At 42.5% G+C, this 23,592-nt stretch overlaps 7 non-coding genes across 7 annotated transcripts; all 7 read right to left on the bottom strand.

Moving 5' to 3' along the window:
- Nucleotides 1-83: 83 nt before the first annotated feature.
- Nucleotides 84-165, bottom strand: trnal-uag (transfer RNA leucine (anticodon UAG)). Its single transcript has one exon. It is a non-coding gene; the product is annotated as a tRNA-Leu (tRNA).
- A 203-nt stretch (nucleotides 166-368) lies between these two features.
- trnal-aag (transfer RNA leucine (anticodon AAG)) lies at nucleotides 369-450 on the bottom strand. Its single transcript has one exon. It is a non-coding gene; the product is annotated as a tRNA-Leu (tRNA).
- Nucleotides 451-1,009: 559 nt separating this feature from the next.
- On the bottom strand, nucleotides 1,010-1,091 carry trnal-uag (transfer RNA leucine (anticodon UAG)). The gene has a single exon. It is a non-coding gene; the product is annotated as a tRNA-Leu (tRNA).
- A 203-nt stretch (nucleotides 1,092-1,294) lies between these two features.
- trnal-aag (transfer RNA leucine (anticodon AAG)) lies at nucleotides 1,295-1,376 on the bottom strand. Its single transcript has one exon. It is a non-coding gene; the product is annotated as a tRNA-Leu (tRNA).
- A 521-nt stretch (nucleotides 1,377-1,897) lies between these two features.
- trnal-uag (transfer RNA leucine (anticodon UAG)) lies at nucleotides 1,898-1,979 on the bottom strand. Its single transcript has one exon. It is a non-coding gene; the product is annotated as a tRNA-Leu (tRNA).
- Nucleotides 1,980-16,178: 14,199 nt separating this feature from the next.
- On the bottom strand, nucleotides 16,179-16,260 carry trnal-uag (transfer RNA leucine (anticodon UAG)). The gene has a single exon. It is a non-coding gene; the product is annotated as a tRNA-Leu (tRNA).
- An 872-nt stretch (nucleotides 16,261-17,132) lies between these two features.
- On the bottom strand, nucleotides 17,133-17,214 carry trnal-uaa (transfer RNA leucine (anticodon UAA)). Its single transcript has one exon. It is a non-coding gene; the product is annotated as a tRNA-Leu (tRNA).
- Nucleotides 17,215-23,592: the final 6,378 nt, after the last annotated feature.

Raw genomic sequence — 23,592 nt, 5'->3', positions numbered from 1 at the left:
ATTCAAGAGGGTGCATATTTTCAGCTGCTTTTGCACCTTTTCAGAGAACACTTTAAGTGTCTGGCCCTCATTAAAACCTCTGCTGGCAGCGGTGGGATTCGAACCCACGCCCCCGAAAAGACTGGAGCCTAAATCCCGCGCCTTAGACCCCTCGGCCACGCTACCCCGGCTTGGTTTCTCTAGTGGGCCATTTTCTGGCCATTAAATTTCAGAAATAGAGAAATTGTTTGGTGTGGACCTTCATCGTCAGGTTCTGAAGCCCGCCGAGTTCGGCCAAGGAAAGCAAAAACGGCTGAGTTTTGAAGAGACTGGGAGCAAGCAGTGTCACTTCTCCAGTCTTTTCACAGGTGCCTTCTAAAATGCAGACTTGGCAGCGGTGGGATTTGAACCCACGCCCCCGAAGAGACTGGAGCCTTAGTCCAGCGCCTTAGACCGCTTGGCCACGCTACCTTGTAAGAATGCCTTCCGTGGGCCATTTTCGCCAATTTTTTCTTTTAGTGTCTCACTTCTCCATAGTTAAATCAGTTGAAATTCTTCATGCCTTGAAGGAGCTCCTCGACTGGTGGAAATGCCTACTAAGTAGAGGGGGATGCAGTTACACTCTTGGAGGCCCCCCTCCCTGCAGATTGCAATTCCATCTCTAATCAAACAACACTGAATTACCTGATCAAAGCCTTTGGGCCATACTCCAAAATGGCAGCCAGATGTGTCGCGGTTAAACTCAAAATCAAGAGGTAGCTGTCAGTTCACCAAAAACTCTCAATGAGTCAAATTTGCAAACTCCATTTACAAGGGGTGCCCAGTCCTGCCGATCGACTGTCCTGCACAGAGCAGGATTGGGGACCCCTGTGTGCTATACATTATTATTATATTTAAATTCATTTTGTAAGTGTCATTATAATAATTGTAAGTTATTGTTGTCTCTGATTCAAGAGGGTGCATATTTTCAGCTGCTTTTGCACCTTTTCAGAGGACACTTTAGGTGTCTGGCCCTCATTAAAACCTCTGCTGGCAGTGGTGGGATTCGAACCCACGCCCCCAAAGAGACTGGAGCCTACATCCAGCGCCTTAGACCCCTCGGCCACGCTACCCCGGCTTGGCTACTCTAGTGGGCCATTTTCTGGCCATTAAATTTCAGAAATAGAGAAATTGTTGGGTGTGGACCTTCATCGTCAGGCTCTGAAGCCCGCCGAGTTCGGCCAAGGAAAGCAAATACGGCTGAGTTTTGAAGAGACTGGAAGCAAGCAGTTTCACTTCTCCAGTCTTTTCACAGGTGCCTTCTAAAATGCAGACTTGGCAGCGGTGGGATTTGCACCCACGCCCCCGAAGAGACTGGAGCCTTAATCCAGCGCCTTAGACCGCTCGGCCACACTTCCTTTTAAGAATGCCTTCTGTGGGCCATTTTCACCAATTTTTCCTTTTAGTGTCTCACTTCTCCCTAGTTAAATCAGTTGAAATTCTTCATGCTTTGAAGGAGCTCCTCGACAGGTGGAAAGGCCTACTAAGTAGAGGGGGGATGCAGTTACACTCTTGGAGGCCCCCCTCCCTGCAGATTTCAATTCCATCTCTAATCAAACACAACTGAATTACCTAATCAAAGCATTTGGGCCATACTCCAAAATGGCAGCAAGATGTGTCGCAGTTAAACTCAAAATCAAGAGGTAGCTGTCAGTTCACCAAAAACTCTCAGTCCTGCCGATCGACTGTCCTGCACAGAGCAGGATTGGGCACCCCTGTGTGCTATACATTATTATTATATTTAAAATTCATTTTTGAAGTGTCATTATAATAATTGCAAGTTATTGTTGTCTCTGATTTTAGAGGGTGCATATTTTCAGCTGCTTTTGCACCTTTTCAGAGCACACTTTAGGTGTCTGGCCCTCATTAAAACCTCTGCTGGCAGCGATGGGATTCGAACCCACGCCCCCGAAGAGACTGGAGCCTAAATCCAGCGCCTTAGATGCCTCGGCCACGCTACCCAGGTTTGGCCACTCTATTGGGCCATTCTCTGGCCATTAAATTTCAGAAATAGAGAAATTGTTGGGTGTGGACCTTCATCGTCAGGCTCTGAAGCCCGCCGAGTTCGGCCAAGGAAAGCAAAAACGGCTGAGTTTTGAAGAGACTGGGAGCAAGCAGTGTCACTTCTCCAGTCTTTTCACAGGTGCCTTCTAAAATGCAGACTTGGCAGCGGTGGGATTTGCACCCACGCCCCCGAAGAGACTGGAGCCTTAATCCAGCGCCTTAGACAGCTCAGCCAAACTACATTGTAAGAATGCCTTCTGTGGGCCATTTTCGCCAATTTTTTCTTTTAGTGTCTCACTTCTCCATAGTTAAATCAGTTGAAATTCTTCATGCTTTGAAGGAGCTCCTCGACAGGTGGAAAGGCCTACTAAGTAGAGGGGGGATGCAGTTACACTCTTGGAGGCCCCCCTCCCTGCAGATTGCAATTCCATCTCTAATCAAACACAACTGAATTACCTAATCAAAGCATTTGGGCCATACTCCAAAATGGCAGCCAGATGTGTCGCAGTTAAACTCAAAATCAAGAGGTAGCAGTCAGTTCACCAAAAACTCTCAGTCCTGCCGATCGACTGTCCTGCTATACATTATTATTATATTATTAAAATTCATTTAGGAAGTGTCATTATAATAATTGCATGTTATTGTTGTCTCTGATTCAAGAGGGTGCATATTTTCAGCTGCTTTTGCACCTTTTCAGAGCACACTTTAGGTGTCTGGCCCTCATTAAAACCTCTGCTGGCAGCGGTGGGATTCGAACCCACGCCCCCGAAGAGACTGGAGCCTGGGGCCTAAATCCAGCGCCTTAGACCCCTCGGCAACGCTATCCCGGCTTGGCTACTCCAAAATGGCAGCCAGATGTGTCTCAGTTAAACTCAAAATAAAGAGGTAGTGTTGGAGAATTCTGTTACCCCTCCTCTATCTGATGCTCAAGTCTGAATGCTGTAATGCTGAGCTAAAGTAGGCCATAGGGCAATGTAGAGTTGGAAAAGTACCTAAAAACCCATGTAATGCATAGATGACGTTGGTGCAAGGTACAGGAAAGTACTAAAAAACATATATGATGTAATTTTTTAAAAAACTATACATGTGATACTCCCCCACCAATAGAAATAAGGCCTCGGAGCATGTGATCTTAATGGTGGCGTGATACCAAGGAGGAGCAATGTGTAAGAGATAACGGTACAAACACTAATTGGACACTGGCGATAAGAAAGATGTATAAAATCTATGTTTCAACCACTGTAAGATCAGATGATTCAGCTGACCATCTCACTTTGTTGAATTGCTCAATAAAGTTCTTCTTCTGAGACCTGGAACTTCGACTCTGAAAACTTTCTGAAGACTAACTCCTACTAGACTCTGAAAAACTACTGATCAGGACCAGAGACCAGCAATTAGCCACGACATAATTGGCGAGCCAGCCAGGAGCACGCTTGGGGTCAGGAGATCATCGTGGTGTTGACGCTGACGGTGGCATTCACAAAACAAAGGCCGGCCAAAAATCAGGTAAGCAGTTTTTGCATATATTTTGTTTTGTGAATTGCCTCTGAGAAGCTGACAAGCTTGATGATTGCTCTGCAATTATAAAACCCCACTGCAAAAGAACCTAAAAAACAACTGAGAGATAAAAGATAAGAAGGCAGTCTGATTTCCAGGTCCAAAGAAGCTGCTGTATGTGTGTTTGTCTCAAAAAGCAAGAAGTGCATAGCGTGGAGATTGCGCTCATGAAGTAAGAGTAGACTGTCTAGTAAAAGAAGTGTTTAAAAGGCGCCAGGCAGTGTAGGAAGTACACTGACCACCTGTTTGTTTGTCTGTCTGTCTTTTGTGAAAGAGAATAGGGGGTATTAAAATGTGCACAAAGTAAGGAAGGTAAAGTATAGATAAAGAACAAAAACATTTAAAATCCTTATAATAATTATTAGCTAAAGTTTTTTACATAAAAAGGTAAGAAAAGTTAAAAGAATTGAGTTAAAGAATGTAAAAGTATACACCAGAAGACTAAAATATAGAGAGAAGGGAGTTTTTGGCTCTCCCGGGCATTCTGCCAAGAGGTGCATTAACTAGTCATTGATCAGTGATAGTGCTGGGAAGCAGAGGACAATGGAACCAATTAGTGAGAAATAGCAGCAGAAGCAGAAAAAAGTCCAGAATAAAGAATAAATAGAAAAAAGAAGTATAAAAATGTATTAGAAATTAATGGATAAAATAAAACTAACAAGTAAAAATCAAGTGAAAAACTGTGCTTACCAAAAAAACAAAGAACACTCCAAAGAATTGATTTTGTCCACTATTTGGCCATTCGCCAGACTGCAAATACTGTGATCCAGATAGAGAAACCCAGCGTCTGTTGAAAGAGAATTAAGACTGAACATTGGGGCTTTCTACATACTTTTGATATTGAAGAAGGGATAGAAGTGTGTGAATAAAATTTTAAGCGCATGAATAGACGGATTGCAAATAAAGCAAAAAGATAAAGAGACGATAAACAGTCAGAAAAAGGTTTAAAGGAAAAAGTTTGAAGTCAAGGGAAAAACAAATGTGGGAGGGACTCAGTGAATACGGGAAAGAAAGGCATAGGAGAGCATTAGCTCACACCCTATGATATGACTGGTAAACAGCTCCCCCTGATGGAGGGCACTGTGAAGATCAAAGGCAACGTAACCCTCACAGATACGCAGGATGAGGAAGAAGAAAGAGAGGAGGAGGAAAGAGAAGACCACAGGAATACAGGTTATGACCACAAAATATTGGCAGATGCTGACATGTTTGAAGCATCATCTCCACTAAACAAGGGGCCATCAAGCCATGATGGAAGTCAAGGTAGCAGCTTGAATAGGAAACACCTTACTGAACGCAAGAACCCCACCCTGTCTAATCCATACCATTATGCAGCGAAAGCCCTGCAGAGTCTTGGGGAAAAACTGAACCAGGAAGTAGACACCAATCAGCTGTTCGAACAAGAATGTGATGAGCTGGAACAAGATATAAGGACAACAGAAGAACAAATCAATCACAGCTTTAAACGCTTACAGGAATCCCTGAAGAATGTCACGGGCTCAGAACAACACGAACCTCAAGAACACCAGAGACATCAGAACCGCCGAAAGCACAAGTCACGCTCACTCAGCCCAGCCAGACCTCGCAGGGAAGTCAAGAGTGTGACAGGGACCCTACTCCTTGAGGATATCTCGCCAGCTGCCCCACCAGCCACCCCATACAACCTAAGGGAACGGCACTAAAGAAACCAAGCATGTATAGGGGAGAAGAAGACTGGCATATGGAAAATCATAAGTTTTGCCCTATGATAAGTACATGCAAACAAGAGGAGGACCCACTGAAGGAAGAAACTGTGCAGTGCCCCATCCTAATTAAAGGTCAAAAGGGACAGTATGTGCCGTGGGCGGGGCAGGATCTGGAAGGACTGATAGCCCACCTACCTGATTTACATGAAGGAGCTGGCAAGTGGATCAGATCGCTGGAAGAAGAGACAATGGGCAAGATTTTGGCCCTTGGAGATGTTAAGGCCCTGCTGGCTAAATGCGTGGGAGGAGCTAGGACTAATGAGATCTTACAGGACGCAGGACTACATCAGGCGATTGATTCACCTAGAATGGACGCCAGACCACTGGACCAATGCACACCAGCGATATGGCAAGTGCTGAGAAAATATTATCAGACCCAAATGGACCCAAAATCACTGAAAGGAGAGCCAATAGGAGACGGAGAAAACCCAATCACCTATGTCCAGAAACAAGCAAGGAAGTGGAAGCAAGAATTGGAGAGAAACCCCGAACATGACCCAGTAATAACAGCACTGTTCAGAACTGCCATTGTGGAAGCCATGCCTGCACCAGTGAAAGCCAAGTTAGAAGATGTGGTGGGACTGACCTCAAAGTCACCTAAATAATTTAGTGACCATGTGGCTCATGCAGTAGAACAACACAGAAAAAATGAGCAGAAGCTGAAAAACCAAGAAAGAGATCTTCAAAGAAAACTAACCCAGTTGCAGCTGGATGAATCAATCAACAAAAAGAAGAAAGTGCAAGCTGCGGTGAAGGAGACAGACAACCCGACTGCCATGATGGCGGCTGTCAACATACCAAGTCAAGCTCCCCAGACTGTCCAGCAAGCACCAAACAACATGAATCAGAATGTGCCCGTCAACACAGGAAAACCACAGCAACTGGCTGCACCAATTGTAATATACCTTCCTGAACATCAAGACAATAGAAATGGAACAATCCCAGGAAGAGGAAGAGGAAGAGGGAGACAATTTTACAACCAGCAAAGAAACCCTGACCAACCAAGCACCTGTTGGGGATGTAATCAGCCTGGACACACCAAGAGATTCTGCCCAGTTAACCCATGGCCCCAAGATGGGCCCCAGCTAAGACAGCCAGGGCGACAAGGAAATCAAAACCAGCAGTATCAGGTATCTGGCCCCGTCAACCCATGGCGTGGCCCGGACCAAGGATACTAGGGATGCCCAGAGAATCCTACGGGGAGGAGTCAGCTTCCAATGCTGTCATCAAATGCTGACCAAGAACCTATGCTGCGGGTTAAGATAGAGGACAAGATAACACCTATTATGCTTGATACAGGAGCAACATATACCTGCTTGAGCCCAACTTATGCCTCACACCTCCCCAGGTCTGGAAAATATGTAAAGACAGTAGGATTCTCGGGACTAACGCAGCTAATTCCAATGACAACTCCTGTCAGCATAAAAGTCAAAGACTCTGAAATTAAAATTCCTGTGCTAGTATCAGACCAAACACCAGTCCATCTGTTGGGAAGAGATGCAATATGCAAGCTAAATTTACAGATATGGTGCACTCCCCAAGGGATATATATAGATAGTGCAGGTATAAAACAGATGATAGTAATGAGTGAAATGGATCAACAGGAACCACAAGCTAATGCATTTTGGATTGGGAATTTAGATGAGGGACTAAGACAAACACTGGATAGATAGGAAAAGTATATAAAAGAACAATTCCTGAAACCAACCTCACCAGAAACTGAATATCACTCCTACAATGATATATGACCCCCTTAGGGATCCAGAACAGGAAAAAGAGTGGTTAGAGAAAACTGAGGGCCAGAAAGTGCATTTAAGATCACACCATATAATTATAGGACCAACAGGGGCAGCACTACAAATTGAAGACAGTGACTTCACCAGAACATGGTTTAGGGTTGATAATTCAGTCCCACATGTGACGTTGTGCGTCATTGAAGGATGTCGGGCAAAAGATCTAGGTCCAATGATGTTAAAAGCTAAGGAAAAACGGTGGGAAGCCACTGAGAACCCCTTTATTTTACAAACACCAGATAAAACACACCTAAAGATTCTATGTGTAACTAATATGATAGGTACCCCAAAACTGGTTGTAGAAACAGAACAACAACATGACTCAATCTCTAAAATGAAGGAATTAATGATAGAAATGGAAGAAAGGGTGCCCCTACAGTTATGGTCTAAGCATGACACAGATGTAGGACTAGTCAAGTCAGCAAACCCTGTGAGAATTGCTATTAAACCAGGAGTCCAGCTGCCTAGGAAACAGCAATACCCACTGAAACGCGAAGCAATAGAAGGCATAAGAAAAACAATTGAAGGGTTAATAGAGGCAGGAGTACTAATTGAGACCGCTAGCTATTGCAACACTCCAATTTTACCAGTAGAAAAAGCCAATAAATCTAAGTGGAGACTAGTGCATGACCTAAGGGCAGTGAATGAAGTAGTGGAAGACTGGCCAGCAGAGGTGCCAAACCCACATACGCTTTTGACAAATGTTCCACCTGCTGCTAACTATTTCACTGTGATTGATCTGTGCTCTGCATGTTTCAGCATTCCTCTAGCAGAAGAAAGCAGAAACCTTTTTTCCTTCACTAACCAAGGTAAACAATACACATACACGAGAATGCCCCAAGGATTTAAACACTCACCTCATGTGTTTAACCAAGTTTTAAAACTTGATCTAGAAGACTTAAGACTGGATAGTACATTAATACAGTATGTGGATGATTTGTTGATCTGTTCAACAACGCTGGAACAGTGCCATCAGGACTCCATTAAAGTATTAACCAAATTAGCAGAAGGTGGCCATAAAGCCACAAAGGAGAAATTGCAATACTGCTTGCCTCAAGTAGAGTATCTGGGTCGATTAATTGCACATCAAACAAAGGCAATATCACCCAGCCAATTGGAAGGAATTAGTAAAGCACCCCAACCGCAAACTGTGGGTCAAATGATGACATTTTTGGGAATGACTGGTTTTAGTGCTGATTGGATAGAAGATTATGCAATCAAAACAGCTCCATTGCGGACCATTATGAGACAGGCTGGTCACCAAAATCTTAGAGCACCATTGAAATGGGATCCTGATGCACTGATAGCATTCAGCTCACTCAAAAAAGAATTACAAACAGCCCCATTATTAACGATTCCAAATTATGACAGAACTTTCCATTTGTATGTAGCAGACAGAAAAGAGGGCTTTGCTTCTGCTGTCCTGATGTAGGAGACATGCAGTGGGCGGAAGAAGCAACCTATTGCCCACTATAGCACCAAATTGGACAGTGTAGCCCAAGGCTACCCACCATGTTATCAACAAGGTCTAGCTGCAGTATACTTTGCTTTTGAGAAAGCCTCTGCTGTTACTATGGGCTATCCAGTCATCATCTATACCCATCATAAGATTGCTGAGTTATTGGAACAGGGACGTTTTGTTTTGACACAGGCCAGATGTTTGGCGTACTCCACATTGTTGACTTATCCTGATATAACAATCAAAAGATGTACCACAACAAACCCAGCTAACTTTGTCCCAGTAGAGGGGGAAGGAACACCTCATGAATGTGTTGCTGCCTCTCTAGCATTCACTCGTCTGAGACCAGATTTGGAATCAACACCAATTGTTGATGCAGACGTGTACTACTTTGTAGGGAGCTCATGCTTTAGAGATCACTCGGGTAATCATGCTGGTTTTGCTGTTGTACAACGAGATGGGGACAATTTTACTCCTGTGCTGACACAACGTTGTGAACAGCCTTGTTAAGCACAGTTGGCCGAACTAAAAGCCCTTACGGCAGCATGTCTGCTGGCCAAAAATAAAGCAGCCAACATTTATACGGATTCTGCATACGCCCATGGGGTATGCCATCTTTTCGGTGCAGTATGGAAACAAAGAGGATTCAAAAAGAGTGATGGAACCCCAATCCAACATGGGGACCAAATTACTGCATTGATTAATGCTATGATGTTTCCAGCCAAATTGGCCATCGTCAAATGCCAGGCTCACAAGAAAGGAAATGATTTTGTTATCAAAGGCAATAACGCCGCAGATAGCCAAGCAAAATTGGCTTCTGGGTGTCAATCTGCTGTAATGGCACCATCCGTTTTGATCCAGCCCCTTCCTACTATAGAAAGTATTGCCCAAATGCAGTCCAGAGCTACACCACCTGAAATACACTTATGGCAACAAAGGGGGGCGACTAGAGATGCTAATAATATCTGGAGGTCTCATGAAGGTTTTATGATAGCCCCCACCCCATTGCTTAATATTCTTATACCTGACGCCCACAGTTTTGACCACTGTGGAAGGGGGGAGATTATGAGAAAGATAAAAAGACAAGGATTCTGGTCCCCATACTTACAAACAAGGGTAGATGAATTTCTGAGTGAATGTGAAATTTGCGCACAGAACAATGTAAGAAAAGGAACAACAACTCCAATAGGCTCTGTTCCAGTTCCAGAAGGACCCTTTAAGCATCTAGTAATGGATTATGTGGACATGATAAAAGCAGTAAGAGGAAAAAGGTACATGTTGGTCATTATAGACAGATTCAGTAGATGGGTGGAAGCAGAACCATCAGCAGAGCAAGGAGCACAGACAGTGATAAAATTTCTGACGAGAGAGGTCATACCAAGATTTGGTATCCCATCCCAGATCAGTTCAGACAATGGGTCTGCTTTTATTCAAAGAACGGTAAAGGCAGTAATACAACAGTTGAGGATCAAGCAGAGACTGGGGTGTGTCTACCATCCTGAGTCACAGGGACTTGAGGAACGGGTCAATGGGACTATTAAGGCCAAAATCAACAAAATTTGTGCGGACACTAAACTTAATTGGGTAGATGCGTTGCCACTCGCACTGATGAGCTATCGAATGCAAACCAACAGGATCACTAATCTGACCCCCCATGAAATGTTGACTGGGAGACCAATGCCTGTGCCTCATTTGAGAGGACCTTATGACGGGCCACCGTTAGAACAGTTACAATTGGAATTAAGGACATATATGAGACAATTGACTGCTATACATGAAGCTATTCATTCACAGGAACAAAACAGGGGACCCAGAGAAGAGGAAGAAGTTCCCTGTCTGGTGGTACCTGGAGACCAGGTATACCTAAGAGTCTTTAGGAGAAGGTGGAATGAGCCACGAAGAGAAGGACCTTATACTGTAGTAAGAGCAACCCCCACAGCAGTACAGGTAGAGGGCAGCACAACCTGGTATCATTTGAATCATTGCACCAGAGTCCCAAGGCTGAGACCTAGAAGGCAAGAGGAGGAAATAGATAGTCAGGAAGGGAGTCAAGAGGAGATAGCTCAAGATGCCCCAGAAGAGCAGGGAACTGAAAGTGAAGATATTAACATTGATGAACCTCATTCTAGGGAGACTGAACACGCTGAGCCAAGGGATGAAATGCCGGAGCGGAATGATGGACTGCCTTCAGAGGACCTGGAGCCTGAAGGAGAGAGAGCTCCTAGTATTGGTCTTTCTGGTGATACACCTCATGCAGCAGCTTCCCCAGACACAATGCCTCCAGGCGAACAATCCCCTGGAGAAGGACCCTCTGCTGATGAACCATACAACTTTGTCACACTCAACCTCCAAGACATCGGCATCCCAGGAATCGACCTCCCAGAAAATGACTTCGCAGACATTGACCTCCCAGAAATTAATCCCCCAGACACTGAATTACCAGACCTCTCAAGCTTTGAGTGGGATAAGTCACCCTAACCTGACTCAACCAACACAAGGTAACAAAGCACGCAGACATAATGTAAAAAGATCCCTGCAGAAAGCTATGACTATTCATGAAGATTATACCCAAACTGAAGTTGATTTGGAAGTAGAACTACAAAAAGAAAAACTGTTGGATGATGCCTATCATAATGAATGGTATAAATGGGCAGTGTATACTGTAAGACAGGTAAAACAAGGCACATGTGTATTATGCTCACCCTCACCTTTGAAGAAGTTAAGAATAGTACCAAACCAATATGACTACATGCAGTGTGCCAGATTTAATTCACAATATTGTAACAGAACTGGACATGTAATTCCATACTGTCCAGCTGAGTGCCTGGCCATGTTAGGGAACCACTATTATCAAAGATTTTATAACCAGGAGGGTTGGGGAAGTGCATGCAAGGAGCTTGACGTAAGAATAGATAAAGCCAATTAGGAGACCCCACAAAATTACATTCTGGATAAAACATTGGAGTATGAATGTTTTAACAAAACTATGGGCTATCGAAATGTAGGAACCTTTCAAGGTAAATGTGCTATAATTTGGCACCTGGATTATGAGATGTACAACGAGACAAACGTATATAAATCCTCTAGCTCAATATATGCCACAGCAACAATAAATAAAAACATGTCTGTAACAGGTGCTCATGAAAACTGCGAGAATGCTACCTTATCCTTTCCCCTGATTGGACCACTTGAAAATCAAACTGAAGCAGTAGCTGATTTCTTTTGGCTATGTGGGGGTAAACGACTAAGAGCCACCCTAGTTGATTGGAAAGGACTCTGTGCCAGGGTGAGGCTAGCTCAAGGAATAGGAATTGTAAACTGGGATCTCAATGAGGAAGAAACGATAGAAAAGTTGAGTAGACATAAGCACAGAGCTAAGAGAGCTTATACCCCAGATCCCAATGTTAAAATTGATGCAATTGGACAGCCTAGAGGAATACCACATGAATTTAAGGCTAGGGATGAAATAAAGTCAGGGTTTGAATCATTTCTTCTATGGGTACCTGTTAATAAGAATACTGAATGTATAAATTACATATACTACAATCAGCAAAGATTTATTAATTATACGGATGATGCACTTGAGGCGCTAGGCCAACAATTAAAAGCCACCAGCAAAATGACATGGCAAAATAGGCAAGCCTTGAATTGGTTATTGGCAGATAAAGGAGGAGTATGTGTAATGTTTGGGACTGACTGCTGCACCTTTATTCCTAATAACACAGCCCCCGATGGAACTTTCACTAGGGCTATGAAGAAACTGAAGGCGCTAAGACAAGAGGCTGCTGAAAATGCGGGAAGGGACAGAAATATTGGATACTGGTTTGATTCTTTGTTTGGAGCCTGGAAAGAGTGGCTGATTAAGGTGGGGATAATAATAGTTGTGGTTGTTGTTGTTGCTCTTCTGCTGTTCTGTTGCGTTATACCTTTTCTCAGATCCATGTTGGCCACTGCAGCTGCTCAGTCAATGACCCGAGCCAAGCAGATGATCAATGTGTCGGTTAACCGAGACAGAGTTGACATTGGATGCAACTCAGGAGTCTATCCTATTGGACCAGGCCTGGATGAGTTAGATGAGTTCTAATGAAAAAAGGTAAAAGGACTGGGGGTACCTGTTAATTTTGTTATAAGGTTTTTGACTTTGTTTTTTGACAAGAGAGGGAGTTAGAAAACTCTGTCTTTCTTTTTGGGGGTAAAAATAGGAAGCTTGTTAGAACATGCATGGGTAGAGTAGGGAGTTAGTAAGATGGGCAGTTATGCATTTATTTTAAGGGCCCCCGTCCTGTATATCCTATACTTATAATCATGTTAAGATATGTTTTTATATAATCACACTGCTGTCACAAATTTTAATGCAAGACTGAAGGGAAATAGAAGGTTTAAAACAGAACATTACCCGTGATATGAGGTGATGTAATTGTATGCAAAAGAAATGAGAGTGTTTTTGTTATTTTTAGATCACTTTATCCACCTTTTTACATATATGGGCATATTACAGTAACAAAACGAAGAAGCCTTGACATTGTGTGCATTTAGACTACTGGAACTGTTGTATATAAGATGTAAAAGAGGAATTATTTGCAAGCGCGGTCATCTACTGTTGTTTCAACAAAGGGCAGACTCAACTGGTGGTTTAAAAACCCGCTGTCTGCTCCAACACCAGATAGCGCCCTAGGCACTGCCAGGGCACCTCTGGCAACGGTGTAGCAACCCAGATAGCGCCACGGGCCACCAGGAAGCGCCTGCATGGTTCCTCTGGCATCGTGGGACAATTGTAACTTCGAGACTATACACTGTATGATGAATACACGGAATGTTTGAAGCTGCTTTGTCCATATAGAGAATGATGGTTTGACAGGAAGGCGAGATCTTTTACTCCACTCCAGACAAATGGGGGTGGAGATGTTTGGTCTCACTCTTCCTCCAGGGTGTACCTCTGTGATAACAGGTCTATTGGTAGAATGACTGGATGGTCTAAATTTATCATATTGGTAGGATATGAAAGAGACCTGCTCATGGAGATACATCCTGGGATAATTGAAGGTGGGACTAGAGTTAGTCCCAAAGGGGGGATGTGTTGGAGAATTCTGTTACCCCTCCTCTATCTGATGCTCAAGTCTGAATGCTGTAATGCTGAGCAACAGTAGGCCATAGGTAGGGTGACCAGACGTCCCGTTTTTCCCGGGAGAGTCCCGTATTTCAACTCTAATTTTAGTGTCCCGACTTATTATGAAAAAATCATGTTTTGTCCCGTATTTCATCGTTAATATATATTGTAGGTTTTTTATTTTATTTTATTTTTTCCTGAGTGATAGCGCGAGTACTCTTCGAAATAGCCTAATAATAAAACTAGCAAATCACCTCATATATTTTCCTCATAGAGAAAACATTTTCCATCCAATAAGAGAAGGCAGAAGGACAATTCCATCCAATCACAATTCACTCAATCAACTTGCATTTAGTGAAGGCGGAATCCGACGTCACAGTTAAGTGTATACGAGACGAGAGCAAACGGATAAGCTTGACTCAGGTGCAAAGATGTCAAAGAAGCGTACATGTACATTTAATGAGGATCTTCAAAAAGAGTTAAAATTTCTCAAAAGAGAGTCACTATCAGAGGCAAGTAAATTAAGATGCAACATTTGCGGGGCTCGCTTTTCCATTGCTCACGGAGGCCGAGCCGACATTACGCAGCATATGCACACAAATAAGCACATGGACGCTGCTAAAAGTAAGTGTGCTACTCCAAGTGTCAGCGAATTTTTTGTGAAGCAAAGTTGCGAATCTGATAAAGTGCATGCAAGTGAAGGACTTTTTGCATACCATTCTGTTATTCATGGCCATAGTTTTCGGTCAGCTGACTGCACTGCAAAATTGATCAAGAAATTGTATGATCCGAAATTTTCTTCTGCTCGCACTAAATCTGAGGCTATAATATGCAACGTTCTTGGTCCTTTGTCAGAGGAAGAAGTTCAGCATGATTTGGACAAGTGCTCCTGTGTCACATTAACTGTGGATGCATCCAACCACAAAGACATTAAATTGTTTCCTGTGCTTGTGCGATACTTCAAGCCACTAGAGGGTGTAAAGGTCAAGATAATTGAATGTTCATCTCTGCCAGGTGAGACAACTGATTTGCAAACTGCCTACATTTCCCATGTCATTGAAAAACAAGGCCTTGATCAGAAAATAGTTGCACTTTGTGCTGATAACACTAACACAAACTTTGGTGGTGTTAAAAGAGCTGGTAAAGGCAATATCTGGAGAAAGCTGCAAATGCAGCTAGGAAGGGATATTCTGGGCATTGGCTGTAATGCACACATCATCCACAATACCCTGCAAACAGCAGTGGATTGCTTACCAATTGATTTGGAGTGTTTTGCTGTGAAGGTATACAAATACTTTCATATCTATACAGTGCGCGTAAGGGAGCTCAAGGAGTTTTGTGACTTTGTACAGCTGGACTATCAAAAATTACTGCAGCATGGCAGCACACGTTTCCTCTCTCTTGGTCCAGCTCTTGAATGAATTCTGCACCTTTTTGATGGTCTACATGCATACTTTCTTTCTCAAGAAAAGTGGCCAAAGTTTCTAAAAGACACATTCAGCAGCCCTTGCACAAAACTTTGGCTTGGATTTGCACTTAAGCAAACTGCAGCTTTCCATCGTGCACTGGCGACAGTAGAGCAAGAAAATATATCTGCCACAGAAGTGGCTTTGCACATTTATGATCTGAGAAATGTCTTGCAGGCCAGGCTGGAGGAATCATTCATTCCCTCTGACATCAAAACACAGTTAGCCACCCTTGTTGAAGCTGGTGACATAAAAGCTGATGATTTTTATTGTGCAGTGAGAAGCTTTTACTCAGCATCAGTGCATTACCTTGACAATTGGAGCTGCTCACTGGAGAATACAAGAGAACTAGAGTGGGTCCTACTGAGAAGTGTTCCAGAATGGAGAGACATTCAGAGCAGCCTCAGCAAGTTCTACTCAAGAATACCTGCTCTCACATCAGTTGCCGAAACCATGCTCTTTGATGAGTGAGTCATTATAATAATTTCTTTTAGTGTCTCACTTCATAGTTAAATCAGTTGAAATTCTTCATGCCTTGAAGGAGCTCCTGGACAGGTGAAAATGCCTACTAAGTGAGGGGGGACGCAGTTACACTCTTGGAGGCCCCCCTCCCTGCAGATTGCAATTCCATCTCTAATCAAACACAACTGAATTACCTAATCAAAGCATTTGGGCCAAGAGACTGGAGCCATGGGGCCTAAATCCAGTACCTTAGACCCCTCGGCAACGCTACCCCGGCTTGGCTACTCCAAAATGGCAGCCAGATGTGTCGCAGTTAAACTCAAAATCAAGAGGTAGCTGTCAGTTCACCAAAAACTCTCAGTCCTGCCGATCGACTGTCCTGCACAGAGCAGGATTGGGCAACCCTGTGTGCTATACATTATTATTATATTTAAATTCATTTTGGAAGTGTCATTATAATAATTGCAAGTTATTGTTGTCTCTGATTTTAGAGGGTGCATATTTTCAGCTGCTTTTGCACCTTTTCAGAGCACACTTTAGGTGTCTGGCCCTCATTAAAACCTCTGCTGGCAGCAGTGGGATTTGAACCCACGCCCCCGAAGAGACTGGAGCCTAAATCCAGCGCCTTAGACCCCTCGGCCATGCTACCCCGGCTTGGTTACTCTAGTGGGCCATTTTCTGCTCATTAAATTTCAGAAATAGAGAAATTGTTGGGTGTGGACCTTCATCGTCAGGCTCTGAAGCCCGCCGAGTTCGGCCAAGGAAAGCAAAAACGGCTGAGTTTTGAAGAGACTGGGAGCAAGCAGTGTCACTTCTCCAGTCTTTTCACAATTGCCTTCTAAAATGAACACTTGGCAGCGGTGGGATTTGAACTCATGTCCCCGAAGAGACTGGAGCCTTACTCCAGCGCATTAGAGCGCTCGGCCACGCTACCTTGTGAGAATGCCTTCTGTGGGCCATTTTCGCCAATTTTTTCTATTAGTGTCTCACTTCTCCATAGTTAAATCAGTTGAAATTCTTCATGCTTTGAAGGAGCTCCTCGACAGGTGGAAAGGCCTACTAAGTAGAGGGGGGATGCAGTTACACTCTTGGAGGCCCCCCTCTCTGCAGATTGCAATTCCATCTCTAATCAAACACAACTGAATTACCTAATCAAAGCATTTGGGCCAAGAGACTTGAGCCTGGGGCCTAAATCCAGTGCCTTAGACCCCTCGGCAACGCTACCCCGGCTTGGCTACTCCAAAATGGCAGCCAGATGTGTCGCAGTTAAACTCAAAATCAAGAGGTAGCTGTCAGTTCACCAAAAACTCTCAGTCCTGCCGATCGACTGTCCTGCACAGAGCAGGATTGGGCACCCCTGTGTGCTATACATTATTATTATATTTAAAATTCTTTTTTGAAGTGTCATTATAATAATTGCAAGTTATTGTTGTCTCTGATTTTAGAGGGTGCATATTTCCAGCTGCTTTTGCACCTTTTCAGAGCACACTTTAGGTGTCTGGCCCTAATTAAAACCTCTGCTGGCAGCGGTGGGATTCGAACCCACGCCCCCGAAGAGACTGGAGCTTAAATCCAGCACCTTAGACCCCTCGGCCACGCTACCCCGGCTTGGCTGCTCTAGTAGGCCATTTTCTGGCCATTACATTTCAGAAATAGAGAAATTGTTGGGTTTGGACCTTCATCGTCATGCTCTGAAGCCCGCCGAGTTCGGCCAAGGAAAGCAAAAACGGCTGAGTTTTGAAGAGACTAGGAGCAAGCAGTGTCACTTCTCCAGTCTTTTCACAATTGCCTTCTAAAATGTAGACTTGGCAGTGGTGTGATTTGAACACACATCCCCGAAGAGACTGGAGCCTTAATCCAGCGCCTTAGAGCGCTCGGCCACGGTACCTTGTGAGAATGCCTTCTGTGGGCCATTTTCATCAATTTTTTCTTTTAGTGTCTCACTTCTCCATAGTTAAATCAGTTGAAATTCTTCATGCTTTGAAGGAGCTCCTCGACAGGTGGAAAGGTCTACTAAGTAGAGGGGGGATGCAGTTACACTCTTGGAGGCCCCCCTCCCTGCAGATTGCAATTCCATCTCTAATCAAACACAACTGAATTACCTAATCAAAGCATTTGGGCCATAGTCCAAAATGGCAGCCAGATGTGTCGCAGTTAAACTCAAAATCAAGAGGTAGCTGTCAGTTCACCAAAAACTCTCAGTCCTGCCGATCGACTGTCCTGCTATACATTATTATTATATTTAAATTCATTTTGGAAGTGTCATTATAATAATTGCAAGTTATTGTTGTCTCTGATTCAAGAGGGTGCATATTTTCAGCTGCTTTTGCACCTTTTCAGAGCACACTTTAGGTGTCGGGCCCTCATTAAAACCTCTGCTGGCAGCAGTGGGATTCGGACCCACGCCCCCGAAGAGACTGGAGCCTGGGGCCTAAATCCAGCGCCTTAGACCCCTCGGCAACGCTACCCTGGCTTGGCTACTCCAAAATGGCAGCCAGATGTGTCGCAGTTAAACTCAAAATCAAGAGGTAGCTGTCAGTTCACCAACAAGTCTCATTCCTGCCGATCGACTGTCCTGCACAGAGCAGGATTGGGCACCCCTGTGTGCTATACATTATTATTATATTTAAAAATCATTTTTGAAGTGTCAGTATAATAATTGCAAGTTATTGTTGTCTCTGATTCAAGAGGATGCATATTTTCAGCTGCTTTTGCACCTTTTCAGAGCACACTTTAGGTGTCTGGCCCTCATTAACACCTCTGCTGGCAGCGTGTGGGATTCGAAACGACGCCCCCGAAGAGACTGGAGCCTAATTCCAGCGCCTTAGACGCCTCAGCCACGCTACCCCGGTTTGGCCACTCTAGTGGGCCATTCTCTGGCCATTAAATTTCAGAAATAGAGAAATTGTTGGGTATGGACCTTCATCGTCAGGCTCTGAAGCCCGCCGAGTTCGGCCAAGGAAAGCAAAAACGGCTGAGTTTTGAAGAGACTGGGAGCAAGCAGTGTCACTTCTCCAGTCTTTTCACAGGTGCCTTCTAAAATGCATTCTTGGCAGCGGTGGGATTTGAACCCATGCACCCGAAGAGACTGGAGCCTTAATCCAGCGCCTTAGACCGCTCGATCACACTACCTTGTAAGAATGCCTTCTGTGGGCCATTTTCGCCAATTTTTTCTTTTAGTGTCTCACTTCTCCATAGTTAAATCAGTTGAAATTCTTCATACCTTGAAGGAGCTCCTCGACAGGTGGAAAGGCCTACTAAGTAGAGGGGGGACGCAGTTACACTCTTGGATGCCCCCCTCCCTGAAGATTGCAATACCATCTTTAATCAAACACAACTGAATTACCTAATCAAAGCCTTTGGGCCATACTCCAAAATGGCAGCCAGATGTGTCGCAGTTCAACTCAAAATCAAGAGGTAGCTGTCAGTTCACCAAAAACTCCCAATGAGTCAAATTTGCAAACTCCATTATTAAAGACCAGGGGTGCCCAGTCCTGCCGATAGACTGTACTGCACAGAGTAGGATTGGGCACCCCTGTGTGCTATACATTATTATTAGGGGCCAAGCCCCGAAGGGGCTGAGCCACCTATTGTATCTGTTAGTTAGGGGCCAAGCCCCGAAGGGGCTGAGCCACTTATTGTATCTGTTAGTTAGGGGCCAAGCCCCGAAGGGCAAGGCACCTATTGTATCTGTTAGTTTTCTTATTATTATTACTATTAGGGGCCAAGCCCGAAGGGCAAGGCACCTATTGTATCTGTTAGTTTTCTTATTATTATTATTGTTATTATTTTTATTATTATTATTATTATTATTATTCCGCAAATGGGAGTCTATGGCAGCCCTATGAACCGTAAGTAGGAAAATGATGAAATTTGGCACACTTGTAGTGATGCTAATGAATAGTAATTGGACCAATTTTTGACCCTCTAGAACCAACTCTATAGCGCCACCACCAGTTCTACAATTTAACATCGAAATGGTTATAACTTTTGAACCCTTTGATCTAGAGACATGAAACTTAGTCTACCTGATCACAACCAATAAGAGGCTGTATCTCGGCCAAAGTTTGATCAATCGAAACGAAAATTGGTACACTTCATCGTAAGCATGTGTTGAGGTTCCATGCCAACGTTGGGAACAGCGCCACCTACGGGTGATGAGATATGCAAAATTGCTATTTTGGACAATAACTTTTGAACACTTTGTCAGAAAATCATAATTGTGGTATCTATGGATTCCTTGCGTCATGCCGAATCCGTGGATATCAATTTTGCCATGGTGGGATGTACCCCGTGTCCGCCATTTTGAATTTTGTCATAATTTGCAATATCTTTTGAACTATTTGAAATTTCTTCACCAAATTTGGTATGGATCACCATTAGCATGGCCCGGAGGGACCTGAGAAGTTTGATCACAGCGCCACCTAGTGTTCCAGAGATATCAGTGTTTTTTTTAAAAAAACGCTTATAACTTTTGCTAACATTGCTTGAAATTTGATTTCTTTATGTCAATATATTCCTTGGGTTATATCAATTTCAACGATATCTCATATGTTATTTTTCAACAATGTGACTGGTCGCCATATTGGAGCGAATGTAAAACAGTTTTTTCGCTGCTTCTCCTTCAGAATTTGTCCAAAATTGTCCAAAATTTGCTCAAAGGATCTTTGGACCGAGCCGCATAGAAGTACTGTTCCCGATTTTTTTGCTATACTGGAAATAAAAAGTTATGATGTCGCAAATTTAACAAGATCGACCCAACATTGGTTCACAGGCTGTAACTTGTGAACAGTTTGTCACAAAATCATAAAATTGGTGTCTATCGATTCCTTGTGTCATGTCAAATCCGAGGATATCTATTTTGCCAGGATTGGATGTACCACGTCATAAGCTAAATTAGCATTAAGCTAGCTTAGCATGCTAATCTGGTTAACGAGCCATGGAACTTTTTTGTGAACTCATTCTCACACTGAAACCTCTAATCAGCAGGCTGGTGAACATGCTTGAGTGATTAGCTCAACGTGTTACACCACGGATCCCGATGCTCAGCGTTGTGGGTTCGCAACTCAGTGTGACATGTGCCCAGACCGCATGAGGTACTGTGGCAGGAAAAGATGCAGAAGTTGCATCTGTTCCAGGCATTGTGCCTAAGAATGGTCTCATCTGAAGCTATCACATACAACATGCAGTGCTTTTATGTAAAATTAATTGTTCTTCTTCACCCAGAATGGTTGTCAGTGGCAGCCCTTTGAACCACAAGTAGGAAAATTATGAAATTTGACAAACTTTTAGTGATGGTCATGAATACCAATTTGACCAAATTTTGAGTCTCTAGAACCAACTCTATAGCGCCACCACCAGTTCAAAAATTCAACATTAAAATGGTTATAACTTTTGAACCCTTAGATCTTGAAAAATTAAACTTAATGCAGATATGCAAAGTCTTTATTTTGAGTTCATTCTCTTTTTAACTACTGAACCTTAGCAGCTGGATGAACTCATTTCTTCTGTGAGGTAAGAAGTTAATAAGTAAGAATACTTTGGTTATTAAAGTTTATTTTAAAGTTTTGAAAGCAAAGTATTTTTAAGTACTTTTTGAACCCATGGAACCATTGAAGGCTTGGCCCCGTAAGGCTGCTTGCAGCTTTAATTATTATTATTATTATTATTCCGCAAATGGGAGTCTATGGCAGCCCTATGAACCGTAAGTAGGAAAATGATGAAATTTGGCACACTTGTAGTGATGCTCATGAATACCAATTTGACCAAATTTTGACCCTCTAGGACCAACTCTATAGCACCACCACCAGTTCAAAAATTAAACATTAAAATGGTTATAACTTTTGAACCCTTAGATCTTGAAAAATTAAACTTAATACACCTGAATCCACTCATTATGATGATTGCAATCAATATCGTACATTAAGACTCCGCCCATTACAGTAGTGGCCATTTTGAAAAGTACAGTAATCAGTTTTTTTGCTACTCCTCCTTCAAATTTTGTCCAATTTTGTCCAAACACTTGCTCAAATGATCTTTGGACTGAGCTGCACAGAAATGACTCAACAGAATTTCATGCCATACTGGTTAAAAAAAAAGTCATGATGTTGCAAACTTAACGAGGTTGACCCAAAATTGGTTCAGAGGCTGTATCTCAGCCAAAGTTTAATCAATCGAAACGGAAATTGGTACGCTTCATCGAAACCATGATCTGAGTGTCCATGCCAAAGTTGGGAACAGCGCCACCTACAGGTCATGAGATCTGGTAAAAATGGCTATTTTGGCCAATAACTTTTGCACAGTTTGTCAGAAAATCATAAATGTGGTATCAATGCATTCCTTGTGTCATGTTGAATCCGCAGATACTGATTATTACAGATACCAAAATTTAGTATGGATCATCAACACCATGTCCTGAAGGTACATGAGAAGTTTGAACAGAGCGCCACCTAGTTTTCCAGAAATATACGTTTTTTTTGCCAAAACGCTTAAAACTTTTGAAATCATAGTTAAAAATTTGATTGCTTTATGTCATTATATTTGTTGGTTTATGCACTTGAACTATGGACCTTCTGCATCTTAGCAAAAACACAACTTCACCGTGGCGCAATGAGATGAGTGACAGGCTTCTGACACAGAGATAGTGGGTTTGAGCCCCATGTTATACAACTTTAGATTATTGTGTAATTTGGAGCCAATTGCTGCAGTTCTACCTTCAACAACTTAAGTCTCTGTAAAATTAAGCAAACCACAGTGTATGAGTATAAAGCAAATGCTGAGTAAAGCAAGAGGCTATAACTTTGAAGATTGTTTAATCAAATCCAATGTGTAGCAATCGTTAAAACATGTGAATTGTGCAATGTTCAAAAGATTCCTAGTAAAATAATAGATTAAAAAGTTGGCCGAGATAACGTTTAAGCTGGCTTGTGAAAGTTTGGACCTGAAAGTTTGAAGAAGGTTGAAGTAGTTTGAAGTTTAAAGTAGTTTTCAGGATTGTAATTCCATTGAAATGGTGGTAGTGTTTTTTTTTTGTTTTTTTTTAATGAATGGCAAATATTTATTTAAGTCATGTTTTCTAAAGCTATTGAAATTAGGTTAATTTTGTCCATTATGTTCTGAAATGCTACTGATTTATTTATTTTTATGGCAAAGCTTTGTTAAATGTTGTTTCATGTCGTTTTTTTCTTCAATTTTATTAAAGCAAATGTGTCAATTCTTGGAATATGTGACCTTTATTGCATGGGCTTATCTTACATTTGGAAAGTTGCGTGCATTCTTCTAGCCATTCTTAACTAGGCACTAAGTTTAGTTTCACAAACCATACTGGGAAAAGCAAGTAGTGTAACCATAAGTGTCATTGTGAAAAACTAAAGAAACGGTTAGTATTCTTTTCTATATAGATTTAAATATGCAACAATAGTGCTTTAAAATCACTTCTTAAAAGGCCCACTCTAATTTGCTTACTTTATCCAATGTGCTCAAAGGTATTTAAACTAAAAATAACTTATTTTTAATTCACATTTTTATCACCTCCCACAATATTGTTTCTAGGCAGCATTAAAAAAACATAATTGTACAAGACATTATCAAAGGTGACTGTCAAAGTAATGTACTTATAGCAAAAATATAGGTTAAAGTTGCATACGGCAGTTAACCCATGTAATTCCAATTTCTTTTCCCTGAGATAACATGTATGAATTTATAAGGATATTAAACAATCTTTATCAATTACGTCAAAAAAATATATCAAAGTCCATACAAAAAACTTGATTATTCGTCAGGTCACAATTGTGACCATTAGCAGAACAAAGAGAGGCTAGGTATATGGTGTTAATGGATTTATAAACTGACAAACTTCTACAGTTTAAAGACCAGGTTCAATAATTGTTTTAAGCTTTAGTTAATAGTGTTGTATTACATTAAAGGCACACTATGCAAAATTTCCATTTGTGAAACAGTGACCCCAGGAGTCGCTGTGGAG

This window comes from Siphateles boraxobius, unplaced genomic scaffold (genome assembly GCF_051911475.1).
Source record: "Siphateles boraxobius isolate OS27281-9 unplaced genomic scaffold, OSU_SipBor_1 12, whole genome shotgun sequence".
NCBI lineage: Eukaryota > Metazoa > Chordata > Actinopteri > Cypriniformes > Leuciscidae > Siphateles > Siphateles boraxobius.
The sequence above is the reverse complement of the archived record's forward strand: the minus strand, read 5'-3'. Positions and strand labels throughout refer to the sequence as shown.